Source organism: Gorilla gorilla, chromosome 3 (genome assembly GCF_029281585.2).
Source record: "Gorilla gorilla gorilla isolate KB3781 chromosome 3, NHGRI_mGorGor1-v2.1_pri, whole genome shotgun sequence".
Taxonomy (NCBI): domain Eukaryota; kingdom Metazoa; phylum Chordata; class Mammalia; order Primates; family Hominidae; genus Gorilla; species Gorilla gorilla.
The window spans coordinates 71,302,010-71,327,496 of record NC_073227.2 but is presented as its reverse complement, the minus strand read 5'-3'; the positions used below and the strand labels follow the sequence as shown (position 1 = coordinate 71,327,496).

The 25,487-nt window shown below is 39.2% G+C and overlaps 1 long non-coding RNA gene and 1 other non-coding gene across 2 annotated transcripts in view; one reads left to right on the top strand and one right to left on the bottom strand.

Moving 5' to 3' along the window:
* Positions 1–15,739, top strand: part of LOC129532913 (uncharacterized) — a 65,886-nt gene extending 50,147 nt beyond the window's left edge. The window contains exon 3 of the long non-coding RNA XR_008678846.1: positions 15,705–15,739. This is a non-coding gene — a long non-coding RNA (uncharacterized lncRNA). The remainder of the gene's footprint in view (positions 1–15,704) is intronic.
* On the bottom strand, positions 10,739–10,845 carry LOC115934431 (U6 spliceosomal RNA). Its single transcript, XR_004070233.1, has one exon. It is a non-coding gene; the product is annotated as a U6 spliceosomal RNA (small nuclear RNA).
* Positions 15,740–25,487: the final 9,748 nt, after the last annotated feature.

The following is a 25,487-nucleotide window of genomic DNA, read 5'->3' as shown; positions in this document are numbered from 1 at the left end:
TAGATGTTCACTTATGATAGTAAGTGACTTATCTAAAAGACCATGGATCTAGTTGAACTGTTGATAACTTTGCACCCTTTCAGAGACTTGGGTTGTAGTGGTAGCATCACAGACCTCAAAAGCATGTTGGAAGTTGACCCCAATTAACACCACTGGGCATACTCAGTTTAGCTGTAATATCATGTAACTGCTACAACATCCTTAAGACCCCAGGTTCTGTTTTCCAGGGTGACTGATGACAGTTTTGTTTTCAGAACAAACAAGTAGAGTGGGATAAGGATTCCCAGTGGATATATAGTCTCTAGAGATGTCTATGACCCACATTTTAAGCCCTAGGAAGAAATACAGTCCACCTGCCGAAAGGTCTTCCCATGATGTTGGTTCAGAAAAAGATAAACCCAATTAGGTATAACCAACAAAGTGAGGAGGGCTGCCGAGCGGAGGAAAATTCCACACCATTAAAAAGGCAGTAAGACAAATCTACTTTTCTATGGGTTTAAGAGGGCCTGGGGTGACTGGATTAACTCTGACATCTGTGCTCAGATTCAAACCTTTGGTGGAAGAAAAGCTTATAGCTTAATTTTGCAAGACCCAGCATGAAACCTTTGTTGGCCAGTAGGGAGATGGGGTCTGAGAAAATTGGATTAGAGCTCCTGAAATAAGGACTTGAGCAATGGAGAGGAAAGTACAATTATAAGCAACTGTACCAGACAAGATTTTTTCCTGTGTGATGTTTCAATCCCAGAAAAGATCACAAGCTGTATAACCAAATCTTTACTGATCTGGATTTCAACTGGATTCATAGTAACATATGCTGGCCTTGTGATTAAAATGTTCTTAATCAAAATATTTTGAACATACATATTTATAAAACTAACAGAACCCTGCAAGTTTTAAGTTATCAGTCCTTTTCTAAAAAAACAAAATGTTGATTTCCAGGTGCTGAATTTTTTTTAATAAAATAAAATAAAAATGAACATGTATATTTGGGGGAAAAAAGACATGGAGACTATAATTAAGAGATGTACCATCTAGCTTATCAGAGTATAAGAAAGAGGTAGTAGAGAAAATGTAGAAGAAGGCAATATTCAAAGAGATGGTGAATAAGAATTTTCCCAAATGTATGAGGCAGAAATCCTCAGACACAGAAAACCAAGTAAAGCAAAATAAATAAAAAGAGATTCGAGGCTAGATACTAGATATTGTAAGATACTGCAGAATATCAAAACAAGGAAAGAAAGAGGGAGGGAAAGAAGAAGGGAGGAAAAGAGAAGCGAATATAATTTTTTTAATGAAAAAAAGAAAGAAAATCATAAAAGCAGCCAGAGAACAAGTCAGATTACCGATATAGGTACAAATTTGATTGACATCTGATTGCTCAATAGAGAAAGTAGGGCCTATTCTCAATAGTCACAAAAAATCAGAAAATAATGGATTTTTTTTAAGCAGAGAGGAAAAAACCATCAACCTAGAATGATATTACTACAGAAATGATCTTTGAAGAACAATAGCAAAATAAAAATATTTTTAGAAAATAAAAATTGAGAGATTCTTTTTAAAGGAATGTCTAAAAGATTTACTCCAGGAAGAAGGAAAATGAGCCCCCGGGGAAGCCTGAGATGTAAGAAGAAATAGTGAGCAAACGAAATGTTAAATGAGTGGATTAATCTAAAGCAACTCTGTAATTTGAGGGCTTAAAGACTACAAGAACTAAAATACTGGATAATAATAGCAGTTACTCATAAGTTGGGATGGAGTGAACAGAATTAAGGGTGTCTTAAGTTGTTTATATTATTTGGGAAAAGAATAAGTGAATGAATCAACTTTAGCCTTTGCTAAATTAAAATACCTTCTAAATTTATAGGGAATCATTTAAACAATAAAAATAAAGATATAATTTGCAATTAATTGAGGAGAAAAATGAAATGGGAAAACAAACGCAATGCAAAAGAAAGTATTTAAGAAGAAGAAAAGACATATGAAATATAAATAGAAATAAAGATAAATAGAAAACACAACATAAAAAGTAAAATAAATCTAAATATAGCTGTAATCACAATAAATGTAAATGCATAAATGCGCCAGTTAAAAGCCAAAGACTGTCAGACTAGATTTCAAAAAACATTCACCAGTATGTTACTTACAAGACTGCCAATTAAAAACTAGGGACATAAATAGACTGAGACTAAAAGGATGAATATTATCATGCAAATACTAAATAAAATCTAAATTGACATCAGACAAAATCAACTTAAAGGAGCAAAACATTGTTTAAGGCAATAAATCACTACATAGTTTTTTAAAAGTTAAAGTTGCTAATAAGGTGTAACAAATATAAAATTGATACATCCTTCATTATAGTAAGAGATTTTAATATATCTCCATTGGTAACTGAGTGATCAGGTAGGCAAAGTAACCAGTAAGAATATGAACTTGACTAATATAATTAATTAACAGGTTTGATATAATGATGATATATGAAAGAATGTATCTAAAATTTGGTAAATTGGCATTTTTTTCAAAGTTACACAGAACACATATGAAAATTGAATATGTGTAAGGCCATTAAATAAATCTCAAAGAATTTCAAGAAATCAGAATTTACACAAAAGTTATCTGACTAAAATGCAATTGTATCAGAAATCAATAATGAAACAACCAAACTCTTTTTAAAAAAAATTAAGCACATGCTTCTGAATAACTCCAGTCAAAGAATAAATCATTTAACAATCGTTTTTAATTTTTAGCATGAAAAGAGAATAAAAACATATGTGATACAGCAAAACCAAAGCTTAGGGCAAAATTTGGGGGAAAATGCTTTTCTAAAAAATAAAGACTAACAAGTTAGCAAGCCAAATATATAACTTAAGAAGTTAGTAACAAAATATGTATAAAGTAGAAAAATGATAAATATAAAAGCTAAAGTAGAAAAAGTAGTAAATATAAAAGCTAAAGCTAATGAAATGGTAAACAGATTAACTAGAGAATATCATTAAAGCAAATGTGAGTTCTTTGAAAAAGCTAATAAATTAACAAACCTCTGAAGATATCATGAAGAAATGAAAAGGAAAAAATAAACACTATTTGAAATAATTAATCAAACATAATTACCAATGCAGAAGAGTGACAGGATAACAAGTGAACATTAGTAACAAGTAAATTAGAAAACTAAGATATATAAACACATCTCAGGGAAAAAATGAGAAAACTAATTCAGGAAGACAGAAAATCTGAATAATCCTACATTTATTAAAGAAATAAAATCAATAATTTTTAATATTTTTGCAAAGTGAAACTAATTCTTGAACATTTTACCAGTGAGTTGTACCAAACACTCAGAGAACAGATACCGGTTGAGTATCCCTTATTTAAAATGTTTGGTGGCCGGGTGCAGTGGCTCACACCTGTAATCCCAGCACTTTGGGAGGCAGAGGTGGTCGGATCACCTGAGGTCAGAAGTTCGAGATCAGCCTGGCCAACATGGTGAAACTCCATCTCTACTAAAAATATATATATATATTAGCCAGGTGTGGTGGCGCATGCTTGTAATCCCAGCTACTCAGGAAGCTGAGGCAGGAGAATCACTTGAACCCAGGAGGCAGAGATTGCAGTGAGCCAAGATCACACCACTGCACTCCAGTCTGGGCAACAGAGTGAGACTCTGTCTCAAAATAAATAAATAAATAAAAATTTTTAAAAAATACAATGTTTGGGACCAGAAATGTTTCAGATTTTGATTTTTTTGAGGTGGGAGTGGGGGGAGTTTCAGAATATTTGCATTATACCAGTTGAGCATCCCAAATCTGAAAATCCTTAATCTGAAATGCTCCAATGAGCATTCCCTTTGAACATCAATGTCAACACTCAAAAAGTTTGGATTTGGAGATTCTCAGATTTTGGATACTAAGGCAACCCCTCACTACCCAGCATCATATTAGGGATGCTAAACTTGTGATTCTAATCTTACACAACTCTTTCAGGAACAGAAAAAAGGAAAAGAAAAAACCCACCCACCTCATTTCATGAGGTTTCATGAGGCTAGCATAACCTTCAAACCAAAAACAGTCAGGAAATAAATCTTGAATATTAAAAGTAGGAAAGCAGAAATGAAAATTTAATAAAATTTCTGAAAAATAAAATTAAAAATTTTCTAAAAACATAAATGTATAAAATATGGAAGATAACGTAAGAAAAGATAAGTGAATGTAAAAAGTAAAGTAGAGGTTCTTCTTCAAAGACTTTCCTCCCCATTTAATTAGAAATAAATAATAACTTCTCTTAGAAGCAAAATGTGTTCAAAGACCTGTGCTAACTTTCCTAAATATCTGCTAGCTGTAATAAAGAAATCAAAGTACTTTATGTTCTTAGCTTCCACAATTTAGCCTAAATATTTGCCCTGGCATGCTTATACTGGTCCAAGCAAGCATTAGGTCACAGCCTGTTCTTCTTCCTTATTTAAAGGTGTTTCTGCCTTTCTCAGCATTCCACAAGTTGCTTCCTCCTTCCTTTGTTCTCCTCTACCTTTGCCTCTTTTAAAAAGTTCTAAGTTGCTAGCCAATCAAGACAAATACAGAATGTGAGGTTCCGTTCCAGCCAATGGAAAATGGACACAGCAGTAGGGTGAACATGTCAGGTTATAAATGACCCTCTCTCCTTTGCTCAGTGGTATACTCTCGAGGCAAAACTGCTGGCGAGTGTACCCTTTCTGCAGGAAATAAAAATGGTCTTGCTGAATAAATTAAATTTATGTTCAAGTGCTATTTCATCACGACACCAGGGAACAAGCATTTCAAACAGAGAACCAAAGAGAATATAAAAGTTATTACTAGAGAACTGAAAGAAACAGTCCACTATATCCTACAGATAGAAATTCCAAAACAGCAAACACCAAGAATGGTGGGGAAGATATTATGAAAGAAATAAAACAAGGAAATTTCCCAGAACCACAGAAACAAGTTTCCAGATTGAAAAAGCCCACTGAGTATTCATTATGATAAATGAAGACCCCACCACATTGCATTATTGCAAACATCAAAACATCAAGTTATGCTTAATGGTATATCCCGGGCTTTTTGTGAAGTATATCATTTTAATATACAGGATCAGGAATTATAATGACATGGAATTCCTCACAGAGACCCAGCTTCTGTTGATCCTTTCCTTGTAGTAAGATGGTTTAAAGAAACAAACAAAACAAGTAAGATGTAGCTATTTTAATCTCTGGTTGGAGAAAAGTATGTTCATTGCAGCACTATTCACAATAACAAAGGCATGGAATCAACCTAAATTCCCATCAGTGATAGACTGGATAAAGAAATGTGGTACATATACACCATGGAATACTATGCAGCCGTAAACAGTATGAGATCATGTCCTTTGCGGGGACATGGATGGAGCAGAAGGCTGTTATCCTCAGCAAACTAATTCAGGAACAGAAGCCCAAATATCGCATGATCTCACTTACAAATGGGAACTGAATGATGAGAACACATGGACACATGATGGGATACAGCACACACTGGGGCCTGTGGGAGGGTGGCGGGGGAGGAGCATCAGGAGGGAGAGTATCAGGAAAAATAGCTAATGGATGCTGGGCTTAATATCGGGGTGATGGGATGATCTGTGGAGCAAACCATCATGGCACAGATTTACCTATGTAACAAACCTGCACATCCTGCACATGTACCCCTGAACATTAAAAAAATGAAATTAGAAAAAGGAAAAATAAAATCATTGCTATGATCTATAAGGCTATATGTTACAGTAAATTTTTGAAATCATAAAAAACTACATGCAATAAAAACATTAAAAATTTTTAAAAACATAGAAATGACATAAATGTTGAATTTATCTGGCAAAGATTTTAAAGCAGCTATCGTAAAAATATTTTAATGAGTAATTACAAACATACTTAAAATAAATGAAATAACAGAAAGTCTCAGCAAAGAAATAAAAGATATAACAAAGAACCAAATTGAAATCTGAACTAAAAACCACAATAACTGAAATAAAATATTCATTGGATGGGCTCAACAACACAATAGAGAGGAGAGAGGGAAGAATCAATGAACATGAAAGTAGAACAATAGAAATCACCCAATCTAAAGAACAAAAAGAAAATAAACTGAAAACATAAAATGACATACTTAAGCCCTAACATATTAATTACATCATCATAAATGATCTGAATGCACCAATTAAAAGGCAGAGGTTGGCAGAATGGTTTTTGTTTTTTTTTTAATGACCCAACTCAATGCTCAAGGGCATTTTTGTCAGTGAAAAAAGCCAACCTCAAAAAGTTATATACCAGCCAGGTGCAGTGTCTCATACCTGTAATCCCAATGCTTTGGGAGGCTGACGTAGGAAGATTACTTCAGGCCAGGAGTTCAAGAACAGCCTGAGCAACATAGTGAGATTCTCATCTCTACAAATTTAAAAAAAAAAATAGCTGGGTGTGGTGGCATGTGCATGTATAGTCCCAGCTAGAGGCTGAGGTGAGAGGATCACTTAAACCCAGGAGGTCAAGGCTGCAGTGAGCCATGATCATGCACTGGGTGCATGCCTGGGTGACAGAATGTGACCCTGTATCAAAAAAAAATTAAAAAGTCATATACCATGTAATTCCATTTGCATTACATTGTCAAAATGACAAAGTTACGAAAGTGGAAAGCAGAGTAGTGGCTGCCAGGGGCTAGGGATGATGCGGGAGGGGGCTGGGTATGATTACAAAGGGGTAGCCTAAGGGAGATATTTGTGGTGATGGAACAGCTCTGTGTCTTGACTTCAGTGATGGTTATGTGAATCTACATACATGATGAAACAGTATGAACTATGCACAGGCATTGTACCAATGGTAGATTCCTGGTTTTAATATTGCTTTATAGTTGTATAAGCTATAATCATTGAGAGAAATTGAGTGAAACGTAAATGGAACCTCTCTGTATTATTTTTATAACTTTCTGTGAATTTATAATTATTTCAAAATTAAAAGATTTTTAAAAACTTATAAAGCATATCTTTTTCCAAGTCTTAGGCATACAGAGATGAATAAAACAAGAGTTCCTGCCTTCAAAGTCCTGCCATCTGGTTAACTATATAATCCTTTTGGGAAGATGGGTAAAACCCAAAGATACAAAAGATAGAAATAGCCTTTTTTTTTTTTGAGACGGAGTCTCATTCTTTCGCCCAGGCTGGAGGGCAGTGGCGCGATCTCGGCTCACTCTGCTCACTGCAAGCTCCGCCTCCCGGGCTCACGCCTTTCTCCTGCCTCAGCCTCCTGAGCAGCTGGGACTACAGAGAAATAGCCATTTTAAAAGGGGTTGTAGCTATATGAGTGGTGCTAGGATTATAAAGTCTAAAGATGCCAAGACTCCAGGCACTGGGTCTCTTAATAACAATTTAAAATTCAAAGGGTTTGCTGGGCTTAGTTGCTCACGCCCGTATTCCCAGTACTTTGGAAGGCTGAGGCAGGAGGATTGCTTGAGGCCAGGAGTTCGAGAATAATTTATTATGAAACAGTCTGTGCCTACAACAGAATATGTGCAAAAGTATGAACTCACTCTGACCCACCAGCCGACTAAAGAATCCCCAAATTAACCACACAATTGAAGCTAACCCAACTCCCATCCTCCTCCCCTCAGACATAACTGTCGCCGTGAATTTTGTGTTTATCATACCCTTGCTTTTAAAAATTAGTTGACTACAGTGTAAGTATTCCCTGACAGCGTTTGTTTAGCTTTGCTTGTGTGTTTGTTAATACACTTTTTTTTCTTTTTCCTTTTTTTTTTTTTTTTTGGAGATGGAGTCTTGCTCTGTCGCTCAGGCTCAAGTGCAGTGGTGCGATCTTGGCTCACTGCAACCTCCACCTCCCAGGTTCAAGCGATTCTCTTGCCTCAGCCTCCTGAGTAGCTGGGAGTACAGGCGTGCACCATGACCATGACGCCCAGCTAATTTTTGTAGCTAATACACTCCCATTAACAGTCTTATACATATCTCCTGGTGCACATGTGCAAGAGTTTCTCTAGGGTACATACCTAGGAGTGAAATTGCTGGGTCATAGGAATGTCATCTTTACCTGTGATTGATAATGTCGAATTGTTTTCCAAAGAAAATGTACTAATTTACAGTCTCAACAGCAGTACATAAGATTCTGTTTTTCCACATCCTCATTAATACTTAATATTGTCAGACTTCATAATTTTTTGTACATCTAGTGGGTATAAAATGATATTATAATTCTAATTTGCAAATCTGCACTTCTCTGATTACTAATGAAGTTGAGGGACTTTAAATATGCTGAATAGTCATTTATATTTCTTTTGTGAATTACCTAATCATGTTTTGGGCGCATCTTTCAATGGGTTATAGTCATTCTTTATATATTCCAGGTCCTAGTCCCTTCTTTGTCAGTTAGATGTAGTGTAAAGGTTTTCTTCCACTTTGAGGCTGACCATTTTACTCTCCTTGTGGTATTTTTGGTAAACAGAAGTTCTTTATTTTAATGAAGTGAAATGTATTAATCTCTTCCTTTTGCTTTGTGCTTTTTGTGTCTCTTAATTCCATAGAGAAGGAAAAATTTTACTTTAGAAAAAATATAGGGGAATATCTTTATGACCTCTGGAGAGGGAAGGATTTCTCAAACAAGATCCCAAAAGTGCTAATCATAAACCGTTGCTATTTAACAACCACTTCTAGGGATTGTGAGGATGAATCAGGAGGATACGCTGAGCTCTGGCCACCTTTGTTTTCATTATTTCCTTGGAGAAGCAGGTTCCCCTGTGTTGCTGTTGAATGGGGGTGGGCTCACAACAAAAGACTGTTAGCACAGCCAAGGCAACTGCCCATGCCCTAGTTGCATCCATCCAGCCTGTGTGGCTACCACCTTTTCAGGAGAGAGGCAGGGGGACCCACCACAGTTTGTTCACCTTTAGTTCTTCTTTGTTACTAGCTTTGATGGGGGTCTGTTTCCGCTAATCTTAACTGTGGCAAAAATGCTCCAGGATGTCTATTCTTCTAGTTATATATGGAATTTCCTGGACTTCATTTGATTGCTTGGGATGGGGGCTGAGTAGATGCAGCTATTTCCAGGCATCCTTGCCTTTTCTTTCCTGAAAAACCATTGTGTTAGCAACATAGTTCTAGGTGGGGCAACACTATTCACATACATTTTGTTTTTTACTATATAATCTCAAACCAAGTTTTCTTTTTAGAAATATGCATATACACTTGCAGCTAATGCTACTTTCAACAATCCTCTGTGTAATACTATTTGTATCTTTTCATTGTTTTTACCATTTTAAGGCCCATTTTTTTCCTGTGCAATTTCAGGAGGCTTCCTCCCCCTCCCCCATCACCCCCTCTCCCCTTTCCCATATATCTGTTTATGGGTCATTATCCTCTTCTCCATCAACATCTTCTCAGCATAACTGAATGCCCTAGGGAGATTGGGCTGGTGAAGCTCTGCCGTGATGAATGGATTTCTTTTCACTCTTCAGTAATTGGCTGGCTTCCACTAAGGGCAGCTAATGTCTCTGTAGCTAGTTGGATTAAGTAGATTAGGTTACCAGTATTGCTGCTTATCTCATTCTAGAATCAATGATCCAATTCACACGTTCACCACCTATAAATCTTGGGAAACTATTACACAGAAGCCGTAGTAATTGATTAGTGGGTATTTCCTGAAATGAATCATTTATAAGGTGATGCCTTGGTTCCCAGCCTATTTCTGAGGCAATTAGGACCTACTGAGTTGCTTATTTGTTTACACTTTGATGACATCCATTTATTTCTGGTCTGAAGTCTGAATCTCACACCCAGTTTCTTAATGTTCTGGCCACCAGCTCTTTCTCATTTCTTTGTTTGTGCTTCTTTCTGAAACCTTTTCAGCCAGATGCCCAGTTTATGACACAGCTGATCCCCAGTATCTATCTGTCTGTTGATTTTGATAGCGCCGAAATAGGGTCGTTTTGATTCTTGGAGCAAACTGTAGCCAGGACCCACCTCCTTTTGCCTTTGCCTTCTCAGTGCTCACTGGCCATGCCAGAGGAAAAGCCTGGAGGGTATGTGTAGGTAGGGGACACTTGCAGAGTGCTCTGACTCTCCTCCCAAGACCTGTATGTCAACAGAGCCTGCCAACAGAGAACAGCTGTTCTTCAACATGAGAGTCTGCTTCAGGCCGGAATCCTTTTTTACAATTTATGACTTCATATATGCCAGGCACTAAATTACAGACTGTACCTTAAAATCTGGGTGTGGTGGGAAGTCAGGTAATAATTGCTACCACACACCGAGCACTTCTGTGAGCAAGGTGGTTTGTGCTAAGAGTTTTTCCTGCAGCATTTCATTTAACCTTATAGCCATCTTGTGTCCTGGGTGTTATCATCTCATGCAAGAAACCTAAAGCTGATGGAGGTTATGTACATTTTCTGGGTCATTCAATTAATAAGTGAAGAAATTCAATCAAGCATTGACTTAGCTAACTCAAAATGGTACTTTTAACCAGTACAACATCCTTCCTCCCTCTTGAAAACATAAATGATTGGTCAGAATTACATGGCATTAACTAAAAGGAGGTCACAGAAAGGCTGGTCACAGAAAGGTTACATGTAGGCTGCATAGCCCTGGGCTACAGAGTAGAAGGAAATGGGTCCTAGAAAGCATATAATCCCATGGTTCTCAAACTTTTTTTTCTTATTGTGGTTAAGAAAAACATAACATAAAACAAAAGATGGGATGCTTCAAAAGTTTGTGAAGATACAGCAAGATAGCTGTGCATCTTTGCACAGGGGCCATGGAATCTTCTCTGTATTGTTGCAGTTTTAGGATATACGCTGCCAAAATGAGCACTCCCAAATTTTTTAACTTGCAACTCACAACGTGAAACACATTTTACATCATGACTCCATACACACATCCATCTATAACTGAAACGAAATTCTACTTTGTAATCCTTGCACTTCTTCCATGTAGTACACTACATTTTTCTACTACATTTTCTATTTAAAAAAAAAATGTGGCCATAGTCTATTAAGTGGACTTTACAACTTGCAAATACTGATCTCTAAACATCAACGGATGGAAAATGGAGGCTCCAGGATATGTTGGATACCTGGCGCAGTGCCTGGCAAATAACAATCCTGAGTGTCTTTGCCTTATCTCCCTGTGTGATGCAGCAAGCCTGTGTAGTACCTCACCGGCAGAGCTGGGATGGAATCCAGGTTTCCCAATTCCCAATTTAGGGTTTCTCAGTCAAGGAAAGTTTGTCAAAGAGGAGGGATTCTCTCGTGGAAGAGTTTCTTCACAGGGGTGGGCAGAAGTGGGAAGAAACAGTGAAGTTGTGGAAGACTCACACTGCCCACCATGGACCTTGCCCAAGGGCACAGGATACTACAACAGGACTGTCTAATTCCAAAGCCCACACTCTTTTTGTGGTTGTCTACCCTGGTTGCTCTGTAAAACCACCTAGGAACTCATCAACAATACCAATGCCTGGGCTACACTCATCAATTTAATTGGATTATTTAGAGGTGGAGTGTTTTCTAAGGATCCCCAGCCGATTTTAAAGCAGAGCTACCATCTCAGTGCAGTGCAGAAGACACCTCATAAAACTGTTCTCACCAACCTTTCAAGCCTCAGCTGCAAGGCTGCCCTCTGGACCCCAGGGAGTCCTGACTTAAAGCCACAGTCAAAAGTAACTGCCCTTTCCTTGTATCCCTCGAGCATTCACAGGTCCCTTTATCTGGTGCTTATCTCTCCTGCTACATGATGCAGGGCTTATGCCTTACTCAGTGTTGTATCCAAGTGTGGAATAAATATTTACAGTATGCCCTTTGCTCAGATGGCTCTTCTTTTCCAAGCCATTCAGGCTTTTCAACTTTCCTGTGATTTAACTGTAACTCCTAAAGAGGGTGATTCAATTCTCCCTATTGAAGTACTACCTCGGGTAGATTTTTTTTTTTTTAATTCTCCCCAGGATCAGTTCCACAGAGGACAAAAGGAACTCTCATTTCACAGTTGCGAAATCTTGACCAGTGAGGACCAGTCACTGAAGGCAGTGAGACTACAGTGTCCCTTCCCACGTGGCTGGGCTTTCTCTCCCAGTCTCTCCCCTCCAGTCGTCTCCCCTAGGTTTTCAAATCCTCCAGGGTTTCTGACCAGGCAGTGTTCCCCGGGGTGCAGCGCCCTGGACAGGAAGTAAGGAAGAAGGACTCCCTGTCCAGTTCGTGACCATCAGTGTGTCACACCTTGAGGCCTCACTTTTCCGTTTTGTTAGCTGGGAACGAAAACATTCCTAACTCAATTGTCACCCTCCGCTCCTTTCCCCTCGGGGATTATATAAAAACCCTTATACATGAAAACAAGCTTTGTTCAGGTCCTTGAGCTTTTCTGAGGACAGCTTTGTATAAATATAAGATACCTTTTGTTATTGTGTGTGGCCCAAGGGATTTCCAAAAAGAAGCTGGGAGCCAGCAATGCTCATTTTTATAGGCAGAAAATAGCTGTTGGGAAAACAACCTGATGTGTGGAGCACAATGTTCTTATCGAGTAGACAGAATTATCTTTCCCAGGCAGCCATGAAGATGAAACACCTGGTGCACACGTTTCCTGCCCCTTCACATATTTTGAAAGAAAGAGACCTTTACCCTGACCTGTCAAGCAATGATCTTCATGAACTTCTGTCCACAGACTCTGACTGTTATCTTGGCTTGCTTCTGTGGATTTAAATGGTAAACATAGCTGATCCTCACTCATAGGGCATCTTCTTCTCCAGATATCACGCAGACCTTATCTGATCCACACATGCATTTCTTCTTCCTTAAAATGCAGTCACTGGACAGGGCTCACCTCACTGATGTCAGGGGCTAAGGGCCAGGGGTTTCCTGCTTTCAGCCCAACACAGTGTTGGGTGCTGGTGAGGAGATCAGGACCTTGAAGCCTTGACCCTGACCCGGCAATGACTGAAAAATCTTTTGGGAAAGAAAACAAAATAAAGCCACTGAAAACATTTAGAGAACTATACAAACCTGTAATAAAATTTACTGTCTACCTTGAAGGCTTGAAAGTGTTTAAAGAAGGTAGAAATCAGTGTAGGAAAGTTCCATACAAAAGCACCAATACATGTAGAAGATTCTCAATAACATTAGTTAAGTCAATGAAGGAAACCTGAAGTGAATGAAAAGCATTTGAAATGGTGGAGGAAGGAGCCAACAGCTGCAGAAGCCATGGAGCACAGTAGTTTAAGTGTTGATTGTGAAACAAGACAGATTGGCCTGAGTGTGCCACTCACCAACTGTGTGATTCTGAGCAAGCTGTGTCACCTCTCCAAGCTTCACTTTCCTCTTTCATAATAAATAACTAACAACAATAACTCTATCATAGGCTCAGGGGAAGAATTGAGTGACATAAATACAGGCAAAGCTCTTAGCACAGTGCCAAGCATGGAGTAACTGTTCAAACAATGTTGAATATTGTTGTTGTTTATATTATTATTAGGGAAAACGTGAACAAAGGCAGCAATTACTTAGTCTGTGCATGGGAAAATCTATTTTCCCTACAATAATAAAATAATCAAAATACTTGGTACTATTATTTAAAATCCCATCTCCCAGGCTAGATGAGATGCTATAAGCCATGATGACACGGGTCATTAGGGCTCTTAGGAACTGTTGCATGGTACATAACATGGAATTTGAGCAGAAAGAGCCTGCCCACTGCAATATTGTGAAGGAAAGAAGATGTATATTAATGACCTCCTTCCAGCTCTGATTTCTCACCTCTTGCCTTCTTTCCACACTCTTCCCCATTCCCACTACTTCCGTTTCCCCATCGTGCCTCAGTGACCTCACATTGTCTCTTCTCAACCCTCCCCTCCCCACTCCCTTCTCACCCTTCCACCCAAATTTAAAATCTCATCTCCCAGGCTGGATTGAGAGCCTGGTGAGTCAGGGGAAATGGGACTGCCATGGTGGCCTCTCAGGCAATGTTGATAGCATATGGGGTCAGGGGCAGAGATTATCTTGGTTGTGTCTTGATCTATCAAGTCATATATGGGTAGCTGCTCACCTCTTACACATGGAGCACTCAGCAGGAAAACTTCCAGTTCCCTTACAAATCAAATTTTCAAGTGAGAACTTAAGGAATTCTTCATTTTCCTAATAAAAGAAACACAAATGCCATAAGTAAGCCATGATATCACAGGTCATTAGGGCTGTTACATACTGTTGCACAGTTGGTGCACTGCACACAAAGGCCTGATGTAGGCATCTGCTTGTCAAGCTGTGCACTGATGGGGCTACGGGCATCCACCCTGCTTCCTTCCCAATTTGTCCTATGGATGACAGTCATGGTCCTACTGAAATGGTCTTGACCACATTTTTAGTTTCATAAGGCTATCTTGGCTCCAAGTTACCTGCAGGATAAAACCCCAATTTTCTAGCCTGGCAGAGAAAGCTTTTCACATCCATCCCTGCCTTCCCCTCCTCATCTCCTGCAGTGATAAACTCCTCTTCAGTTCCAGTCCCCCCGCCGAACACTGTATCTTTTCAAAACATTGTCCTTCAATCTGAACACTATCTGTAATATTCTTCACCTGATAAACTCCTCCTGCTCTACTAGAACCTCCTCCAGTATCATTTCCAAAGTAAAAGTTTTCATATCTTTTCCAGCCTTTGGATTCTGCAGTTTATACCTCAAATGTTTAGCACATAGTGGATGCTTAGAGATACTTCTTAAATGAATAAGTTCTGACTTCAATAATAGCATTTATCGAGAGGTGTGGGAATTGTCCTATTTCTTGTTGGTTTCCTCATCAGACTGTGAGGTTCTCAAAAGGGTGAAGGGAGGGGAGATTGTGTCTGTTATTTTTGTATCCTCAGAACCTAGTACAGTGACTCATATAATAGGCTTTAAAGCAAAATTTGACAAATGAATGAAATTCTAAGATATCTTTTGCAAAATGATTTTTTTCTCATTCTACATTCTTTCATGACTAGGCTTCTCTTCTCTCTTAATGCTGAGTTGGAGGAGAGAGAGGAGTATAGGGAATTTTTGTTATCTTACCTCTCCAGAATATAGGTGAGAATATAAAACACAGGGCAGGGACAGGAAGTCCCCTGTCTTAGGTTAAGATCCCTAACATCAGAGGTTGCAATGGCAGAGTCAGGAGTCTTCTGCAAGCACATGCAAGTGAAACCTTGTAAGGCGGTGAGGGAAGCAAGACAGGGCTGGGAAGAAGCAAAGTGAGGATATGCGGTCAGCTGCAGTTCAGTCTCTGTCCCGTCCCACAGATAGCACTGGAAGAAGGATGGCCTTACAGAATTGTCCCAACTTGAGGCAAGGGGGCTGGGCTTTTATACCCCTGTATTAGTGGTTGGCTGCAAGCCACACCCAGAGGTTAGGGAAAAACCTCTCAGGTATTTCTGGGTGGATCAGCTCCTGTAGGCTAAGGGCAAGGCTTCAGTGAAAGGTGCAGCTGCAAGCCATTGATCACCAACACCTACAGAGCTGAGTGACAAGAGAGCTCATCCGGTAAACAGATATGAGCAGCACTGCAACAGCCCCTATCAACCCCTAAAACTAAGGAAGGTGATAGAAAGTGTTTACTCCAGAAGGGTCATCCAGCCTTTATTTAAAACCTATCTGCTCCTGCTTGATCAACAAGTCTAATCAAACTGGGTTATCTGAGCTGGTTCCTCACTTTTTAACAGATTCAAACCAACAAGATAGAAGAGGGAGCAGAAATCCTTAAAGGTAAGTGCACCAATAGAAGCAGATAAGAAACAGGAACTCCAAAAAGCACAGCAGACTGGAACCTTGTAGTGTAGAGCCCCAGAGGGTTGTGAATTAAAGAAAAGACTAAAACAAATTGAGATTTACAATGATGCACTAAGTCAAGAAGAAAATGTTAAATAAGCTGTATTTGGCATTCTATGCTTAAGAATACAAGGTGATGTGCAACACAATTTTAAATGATGTCCTTTAAAAGTCGGAAGTTTTGGCCAGGCTCGGTGGTTCATGCTTGTAATTCCAGCACTGTGGGAGGCCAAGGCTGGAGGTTTGCTTGAGGACAGGAGTTCAAGACCAGCTTGAACAACCTAATGAGACTCTGTCTCCACAAGAAATAAAAAAAATAAATAAAAACTTTGGAAGTTTTAGGTATGCAAACAATCACATAGACATTTTGTTGTTGCCATATATCTCCTTCTCTGCCAGCCTGGATAAGTGAGGCATTACTGATCTATATCTTTGAGAACTTCTGACACCTAGGATCCCACTGAAGCTTCTTAAGAGTAGCATAATTTCCACCTTGTTTAAAAGTTCTGGTAGTTTGTAATCCACCTAGTGTGATTAAATAATCAGGGCTGATAGAAACCATCTTGAATCATCACATACACCCACACATGCATCAGTCTGATATGGAAAGAGCTTTAGACTAGAATCAGACAGACTTCAAGTTCCTCCCCTGTCATTAACATCTGTGTGACCCTAACGAAATCATTTATTTTCCCTGAGTCTCAGTGTCTTCACCTGTAGACAGAAAATAAATATTCATATTTATTATATTATTAACATTTATTGTGTTCTTATATATACAATATATTGCATATATTTACATACATGTGGTCACATATATAATCACATACTAATATATATTATTTTATATAATATATTAAATATTTATTATATTATAATTATATATCAACATATAATTACATATATTGTATAATTATATAATATATAATACACAATAATCATATGTTACATTATTATATTTATTATATTCACAATATTAGTATGTCTCATCAGTCTCTTGTGACGAGCAAATGATATAATGTTTATGAAGTTACTTTGTAAGGGGAAAATATAATCTAAATGAAAGTGAAGTATTTTGTCCCTTTCTTCCTTCCAATGAACTCTTTGACAGTTTTTCTACATCCATAAAACTGGTGAGACACACATGGATGCCATTTCCTATAGATTCAGTATGTCCCAGTCCACTACCACCTGACCTCTTATTCTGCCATCCCAGGGGGTGGCCTGGACCCCCATTTCTAGCTCTTGTTTCAGAATGACTGCCTTTGGAGAATGGGGTTTCTCAGGAAGGACATTGCACAATCAGAAAACGCTGATCTGCCAAGTCTGTAACATTTTTTTCCTGGAGCACTTTCAGGAATGTGTCACAGGAGGTGAGGGAGATGGGCAATGGAACAGAGAGTACTAGACACCAGCAACCAGGTAATAAAATGTTCAAGCATTCCTTTTCAAAATCTAATGAAGACATCAATCTTCATTAAGTCAAAGGGTCGGGGGTCCACAGTCGTGAGATTTACTGAGCCGCTTCAAAAAGCTGGAGAAACAATGACCAAAATGCAGGCCATAGAGCAACAGGCATTTGATTCTAGAACTCAATGATGTCTATTTTCAACAAGTGTTGAATTTGCCAATAGCTATTAGCCCTAAACACAATCCTGCAGCTCAGTGTGTGCTGGAGCCAGCTTGCACTGGCTCAAGAGAGCTGATTCTTCATGGCTCTTTCCAGCCATGCTCAGCGATGTCATGGTGGAGCTTGTAATTGGCCATGGTGGCACTATTTGCATCATGAAAGTCAGCAGGTGCCACAAATTTTCCCCTAAAGGACCCTCTTACCAGCACACTACTGCTTAACTGTGTATCCAAATGCCAATAGGATGCATGGAATCCTGAAATCGCTTTCAGAAGAACAATGTTGTTCTCGAATTTTCATGTGAACCACTGAAAAAAAATGTCTTATGTATATATATAACTTCTTTGCTTTTATATTTCAAATTCACCTTCCTCATATAGCCTCTCTTTTAGGCTGAATGTGGAAAGTGGCTGCTACTGACCTGAGAAAACGTCTGACGCATTGTTATGTCCTTGACATTGTCAACTTCTTTGCTTTTTTCATGTTTCCCAGGCTGTACCCTCCATCAGTATAGAGGACACCTCCAGAAAGCAATTTTCTTTCACAAGGAGTATACCTTGAGGTGTCCTATAGGTAAGTGTGAGCAAGATGTTGTTCTTGCTTGGAAGAATTTTGCAAAGCAGATTGGATCCAGCTGAAAGAAACCAACCTTACTACAATATAGTTTTCTTCTTTCTTTTAATACCGAATTTGTAACATACATGTAATTACAGTCCTAGAGGGGAAAGAGAGAGAGAGAATCAGGCAAAAAAAAAAATGCTTGAAGAAATAATGACTGGAACTTTACAAATTGGATGGAAACATGAACACATGGATCTAAGAAGTTCAACAAGTCTCATGTAAGATAAATACAGAGAAAGCCACTCCTAGACAAATGACAGTCAAATTGATTAAACATAAACAGAAAGAGAACATCTTAAAAGCAGCCAAAAAAATAAAAACATATATACCAGGAACAATGATATGAATGATGGCTAATTTCTTTTTCTTTTTCTTTTTTCTTTTCTTTTTTTTTTTTTTTTTTTTTTTTGAGACGGAATCTCGCTCTTTTGCCCAGGCTGGAGTGCAGTGGCGCAATCTCTGCTCACTGCAAGCTCCACCTCCCGGGTTCACGCCATTCTCCTGCCTCAGCCTCTGGAGTAGCTGGGACTACAGGCGCCTGCCACCACGCCCAGCTAATTTTTTGTATTTTTAGTAGAGACGGGATTTCACCATGTTAGCCAGGATGGTCTCAATCTCCTGACCTCGTGATCCGCCTGCCTCGGCCTCCCAAAGTGCTGGGATTACAGGCGAGAGCCACTGAGCCCGGCCTCTTTTTTTTTTTTTTTTTTTGAGATGGAGTCCCACTCTGTCACCCAGGCTGGAGTGCAATGGCGCAATCGCTGGTTCAAGCGATTCTCTTGCTAAGCCTCCTGAGTAGCTGAGATTACAGTCCTGCACCACCACACACCATTAATTTTTTGTATTTTTAGTAGAGATGGGGTTTCACCATGTTGGTCAGGCTGTCTGGAGCTCCTGACTTCAAATGACCGACCCGCGTCGGCTTCCCAAAGTGCTGAGATTATAGGCGTGAGCCACCATGCCCGGCCGAATGATGGCTAATTTCTTATTAGAATCTATGCAAGACAGAAAACATATCAGAAGACAATGGAATAGTATTTAAAGGAAATAAAACTGTTGCCATAAAATTCTATATCCACCTAAGAAAAATTCTTCAAAAATTGAGGTAAAATAAAAACATTTTCAAATGAAAGGCTGAGAGAATTTACCACCAACAGACCTAACACTGCAACAAATGTTAAGAAAAATGTTTAAAGATAAATAATACCAGATAGAAACTTGAGCATGCAGAAAGGAAAAAAAAAAGAGAAAAATGATTAATGAACTTCCAGTTTCCTATCAATTATGTGAAGAACTTAGAAGTCACCATTCTGTCCTAACAGGTAAAAAGTTGGACAAACTGATAATTAAGCAACCTTTCTTAGATTCATCAGAGAAATGACGTCACAAGGCAAACCAATGCCCTCAAAATTGAAGAGACAGGTGAATACAGAGAACCACAGCTTACTAAAGAAAAACTCATGAGCAGAAACCACCTTGGGAACAAGTACTGAAGTAGAAAAACCTAAACTGTAATTGATTAATTGCTGGAAACTCAGTGCAAAAAAACTCTGAGAGTTAAAAATTCTGGGGGAACCCAGTCACAGGAAGGCTCCCACACTTTTATGAGTTTGACCTCCAGGAGATCTACCTGAGTAGGGAGGGGATCTACTCCTCCTGAGTAGATCTCCTGGAGGTCAAACTCATACAAGTGAATATTGAATATTGGGGAAAAAAATCCCCCATGCTCTGGCAGCAGGAAGGGGAAAAGGAATTATTTTGTAATATGTCAGAACATTCTATTTTTCATAACAAGTCTTGCCCTCAGGAGAAATTATTTTACCAGATACTAACTTGCTGGGGTTTATCATTACCGTAAGACCAAAACCAGACAAAGACATTACAAGAAAAGAAAACCCTGCAGACCAATATTGCTCATGAACATAAATGCAAAAATCCTCAACAAAATATTAGCCAGTCAAATCCAATCACGTATAAAAAGAAGTAGAGCCAAGATGGCCAAATAGGAACAGCTCCAGTCTACAGCTCCCAGCATGAGCAACACAGAAGACAGGTGATTTCTGCATTTCCAACTAAGGTACCAGGTTCAGCTCACTGGGGAGTGCCAGACAGTGGGTGCAGTGCACTGAGCGTGAGCCAAAGCAGGGCGAGGCATTGCCTCACCCGGGAAGCACAAGGGGTCAGAGAATTCCCTTTCCTAATCAAAGAAAGGGGTGACAGATGGCACCTGGAAAATCGGGTCACTCCCACCCTAATACTGCACTTTTCCAACAGTCTTAGCAAATGGCACACCAGGAGATTATATCCCATAGGCATGGGATATAATCCTATGCCCACGGAGCCTCACTCATTGCTAGCACAGCAGTCTGAGATCAAATTGCAAGGCAGCAGTGAGGCTGGGGGAGGGGTGCCCACCATTGCTGAGGCTTGAGTAGGTAAACAAAGTGGCCTGGAAGCTCGAACTGGGTGGAGCCCACTGCAGCTCAAGGAGGCCTGCCTGCCTCCATAGACTTCACCTCTGGGGGCAGGGCATAGCCAAACAAAAGGCAGCAGAAACCTCTGCAGACTTAAATGTCCCTGTCTGACAGCTTTGAAGAGAGTAGTGGTTCTCCCAGCATGCAGCTGGAGATCTGAGAACAGACAGACTGCCTCCTCAAGTGGGTCCCTGACCCCCGAGTAGCCTAACTGGGAGGCACCCCCCAGTAGGGGCAGACTGACACCTCACACAGCCAGGTACTCCTCTGAGACAAAACTTCCAGAGGAATGATCAGGCAGCAACATTTGCTGCTCACCAGTATCTGCTGTTCTGCAGCCTCTGCTACTGATACCCAGGCAAAACAGGGTCTGGAGTGGACCTCCAGCAAACTCCAACAAACCTGCAGCTGAGGGTCCTGACTGTTAAAAGGAAAACTAACAAACAGAAAGGACATCCACACCAAAACCTCATCTGTACGTCACCATCATCAAAGACCAAAGGTAGATAAAAACCACAAAGATGGGGAAAAAACAGGGCAGAAAACAGGAAACTCTAAAAATCAGAGTGCCTCTCCTCCTACAAAGGAACACAGCTCCTCACTAGCAATGGAACAAAGCTGGATGGAGAATGACTTTGATGAGTTGAGAGAAGAAGGCTTCAGACGATCAAACTACTCCAAGCTAAAGGAGGAAGTTCGAAGCCGTGGCAAAGAAGTTAAAAACCTTGAAAAAATTAGACAAATGGCTAACTAGAATAACCAATGCAGAGAAGTCCTTAAAGGACCTGATGGAGCTGAAAACCAAGGCACGAGAACTATGTGCCTCATAAGCCTCAGTAGCCAATGCAATCAACTGGAAGAAAGGGTATCAGTGATGGAAGATCAAATGAATGAAATGAAGAGAGAAGAGAAGTTTAGAGAAAAAAGAATAAAAAGAAATGAACAAAGCCTCCAAGAAATATGGGACTAGGTGAAAAGATGAAATCTACGTCTGATTGGTGTACCTGAAAATGACGGGAAGAATGGAACCAAGTTGGAAAACACTCTGCAGGATATTCTCCAGGACAACTTCCCCAGTCTAGCAAGGCAGGCCAACATTCAAATTCAGGAAGTACAGAGAATGCCACAAAGATATTCCTCGAGAAGAGCAACTCCAAGACACATAATTGTCAGATTCACCAAAGTTGAAATGAAGGGAAAAAATGTTAAGGGCAGCCAGAGAGAAAGGTCGGGTTACCCACAAAGGGAAGCCCATCAAACTAACAGTTGATCTCTCAGCAGAAGCTCTACAAGCCAGAAGAGAGTGGGGGCCAATATTCAACATTCTTAAAGAAAAGAATTTTCAAACCAGAATCTCATATCCAGGCAAACTAAGTTTCATAAGTGAAGGAGAAATAAAATACTTTAGAGACAAGCGAATGCTGAGAGATTTTGTCACCACCTGACCTGCCCTAAAAGAGCTCCTGAAGGAAGCACTAAACATGGAAAGGAACAACCGGTACCAGCCACTGCAAAAACATGCTGAATTGTAAAGACCATCGAGGCTAGGAAGAAACTGCATCAACTAATGAGCAAAATAACCAGCTAACATCATAATGACAGGATCAAATTCACACATAACAATATTAACCTTAAATGTAAATGGGCTAAATGCTCCAATTAAAAGACACAGACTGGCAAATTGGATAAAGAGTCAAGACCCATCAGTGTGCTGTATTCAGCAAACCCATCTCATGTGCAGAGACACACATAGGCTCAAAATAAAGGCATGGAGGAAGATCTACCAAGCAAATGGAAAACAAAAAAAGGCAGAGGTTGTAATCCTAGTCTCAGATAAAACAGACTTTAAACCAACAAAGATCAAAACAGACAAAGAAGGCAGTTATATAATGGTAAAGAGATCAATTCAACAAGAAGAGCTAAGTATCCTAAATATATATGCACCCAATACAGAAGCACCCAGATTCATAAAGCAAATCCTTAGAGACCTACAAAGACTTACACTCCCACACAATAATAATGGGAGATTTTAACACCCCACTGTCAACATTAGACAGATCAAAGAGACTGAAAGTTAACAAGGATATCCAGGAATTGAACTCAGCTCTGCACCAAGCAGACCTAATAGACATCTACAGAACTCTCCACCCCAAATCAACAGAATATACATTCTTTTCAGCACCACACCATACCTATTCCAAAATTGACCACATAGTTGGAAGTAAAGCATTCCTCAGCAAATGTAAAAGAATAGAAATTATAAGAAACTGTCTCTCAGACCACAGTGCAATCAAATTAGAACTCAGGATTAAGAAACACACTCAAAACCGCTCAACTACATGAAAACTGAACAACCTGCTCTTGAATGACTACTGGGTACATAACGAAATGAAGGCAGAAATAAAGATGTTCTTTGAAACCAACAAGAACAAGGACACAACATGCCAGAATCTCTGGGACACATTCAAAGCAGTGTGTAGAGGGAAATTTATAGCACTAAATGCCTACAGGAGAAAGCAGGAAAGGTCTAAAATTGACACCCTAACATCACAATTAAAAGAACTAGAAAAGCAAGAGCAAACACATTCAAAAGCTAGCAGAAGGCAAGAAATAACTAAGATCAGAGCAGAACTAAAGGAAATAGAGACACAAAGAACCCTTCAAAAAATCAATGAATCCAAGAGCTTGTTTTTTGAAAAGATCAACAAAATTAATAGACTGCTAGCAAGACTAATAAAGAAGAAAAGAGAGAAGAATCAAATAGACGCAATAAAAAATGATAAAGGGGATATCACCACTGATCCCACAGAAATACAAACTACCATCAGAGAATACTATAAACACCTCTATGCAAATAAACTAGAAAATCTAGAAGAAATGAAAAAATTCCTCAACACATACACCCTCCCAAGACTAAACCAGGAAGAAGTCGAATTCTGAATAGACCAATAACAGGCTCTGAAATTGAGGCAAAAATTAATAACTTACCAATCAAAAAAAGTCCAGGACCAGATGGATTCACAGCCTAATTCTACCAGAGGTACAAGGAGGAGCTGGTACCATTCCTTCTGAAACCATTCCAATCAATAGAAAAAGAGGGAATCCTCCCTAACTCATTTTATGAGGCCAGCATCATCCTGATACCAAAGCCTGGCAGAGACACAACAAAAAAAGAATTTTAGACCAATATCCCTGATGAACATTGATGCAAAAATGCTCAATAAAATACTGGCAAACTGAATCCAGCAGCACATCAAAAAGCTAATCCACCATGATCAAGTGGTCTTCATCCCTGGGATGCAAGGCTGGTTCAACATACCCAAATCAATAAATGTAATCCAGCATATAAACAGAACCAAAGACAAAAACCACATGATTATCTCAATAGATGCAGAAAAGGCCTTTGACAAAATTCAACAGCCCTTCATGCTAAAAACTCTCAAGAAATTAGGTATTGATGGGACGTATTTCAAAATAATAAGAGCTATCTATGACAAACCCACAGCCAATATCATACTGAATGGGCAAAAACTGGAAGCATTCCCTTTGAAATCTGGCACAAGACAGGGATGCCCTCTCTCACCACTCCTATTCAACATAGTGTTGGAAGTTCTGGCCAGGGCAATTAGGCAGGAGAAGGAAATAAAGGGTATTGATTTAGGAAAAGAGGAAGTCAAATTGTCCCTGTTTGCAGATGACATGATTGTATATCTAGAAAACCCGATCATCTCAGTCCAAAATCTCCTTAAGCTGATAGGCAACTTCAGCAAAGTCTCAGGATACAAAATCAATGTGCAAAAATCACAAGCATTCTGATACAACAATAACAGACAAACAGAGAGCCAAATCATGAGTGAACTCCCATTCACAATTGCTTCAAAGAGAATAAAATACCTAGGAATCCAACTTACAAGGGATGTGAAGGACCTCTTCAAAGAGAACTATAAACCACTGCTCAATGAAATAAAAGAGGATACAAAGAAATGGAAGAACATTCCATGCTCATGGGTAGGAAGAATCAATATCGTGAAAATGGCCATACTGCCCAAGGTAATTTATAGATTCAATGCCATCCCCATCAAGCTACCAATGACTTTCTTCACAGAATTGGAAAAAACTACTTTAAAGTTCATATGGAACCAAAAAAGAGCCTGCATTGCCAAGTCAATCCTAAGCCAAAAGAACAAAGCTGGAGGCATCATGCTACCTGACTTCAAACTATACTACAAGGATACAGTAACCAAAACAGCATGGTACTGGTACCAAAACAGAGATATAGACCAATGGAACAGAACAGAGCCCTCATAAATAATGCTACATATCTACAACTATCTGATCTTTGACAAACCTGACAAAAACAAGAAATGGGGAAAGGATACCCTATTTAATAAATGGTGCTGGGAAAACTGGCTAGCCATATGTAGAAAGCTGAAACTGGATCCCTTCCTTACACCTTATACAAAAATTAATTCAAGATAGATTAAAGACTTGCATGTCAGACCTAAAACCATAAAAACCCTAGAGGAAAACCTAGGCAATACCATTAAGGCCATTGGCATGGCCAAGGACTTCATGTCTAAAACACCAAAAGCAATGGCAACAAAAGCCAAAATTGACAAATGGGATCTAATTAAACTAAAGAGCTTCTGCACAGCAAAAGAAACTACCATCAGAGTGAACAGGCAACCTACAGAATGGGAGAAAATTTTTGCAATCTACTCATCTGACAAAGGGCTAATATCCAGAATCTACAATGAACTCAAACAAATTTACAAGAAAAAAACAAACAACCCCATCAACAAGTGGGCAAAGGATATGAACACACACTTCTCAAAAGAAGACATTTATGCAGCCAGAAGACACATGAAAAAATGCTCATCATCACTGGTCATCAGAGAAATGCAAATCAAAACCACAATGAGATACCATCTCACACCAGTTAGAATGTGGAT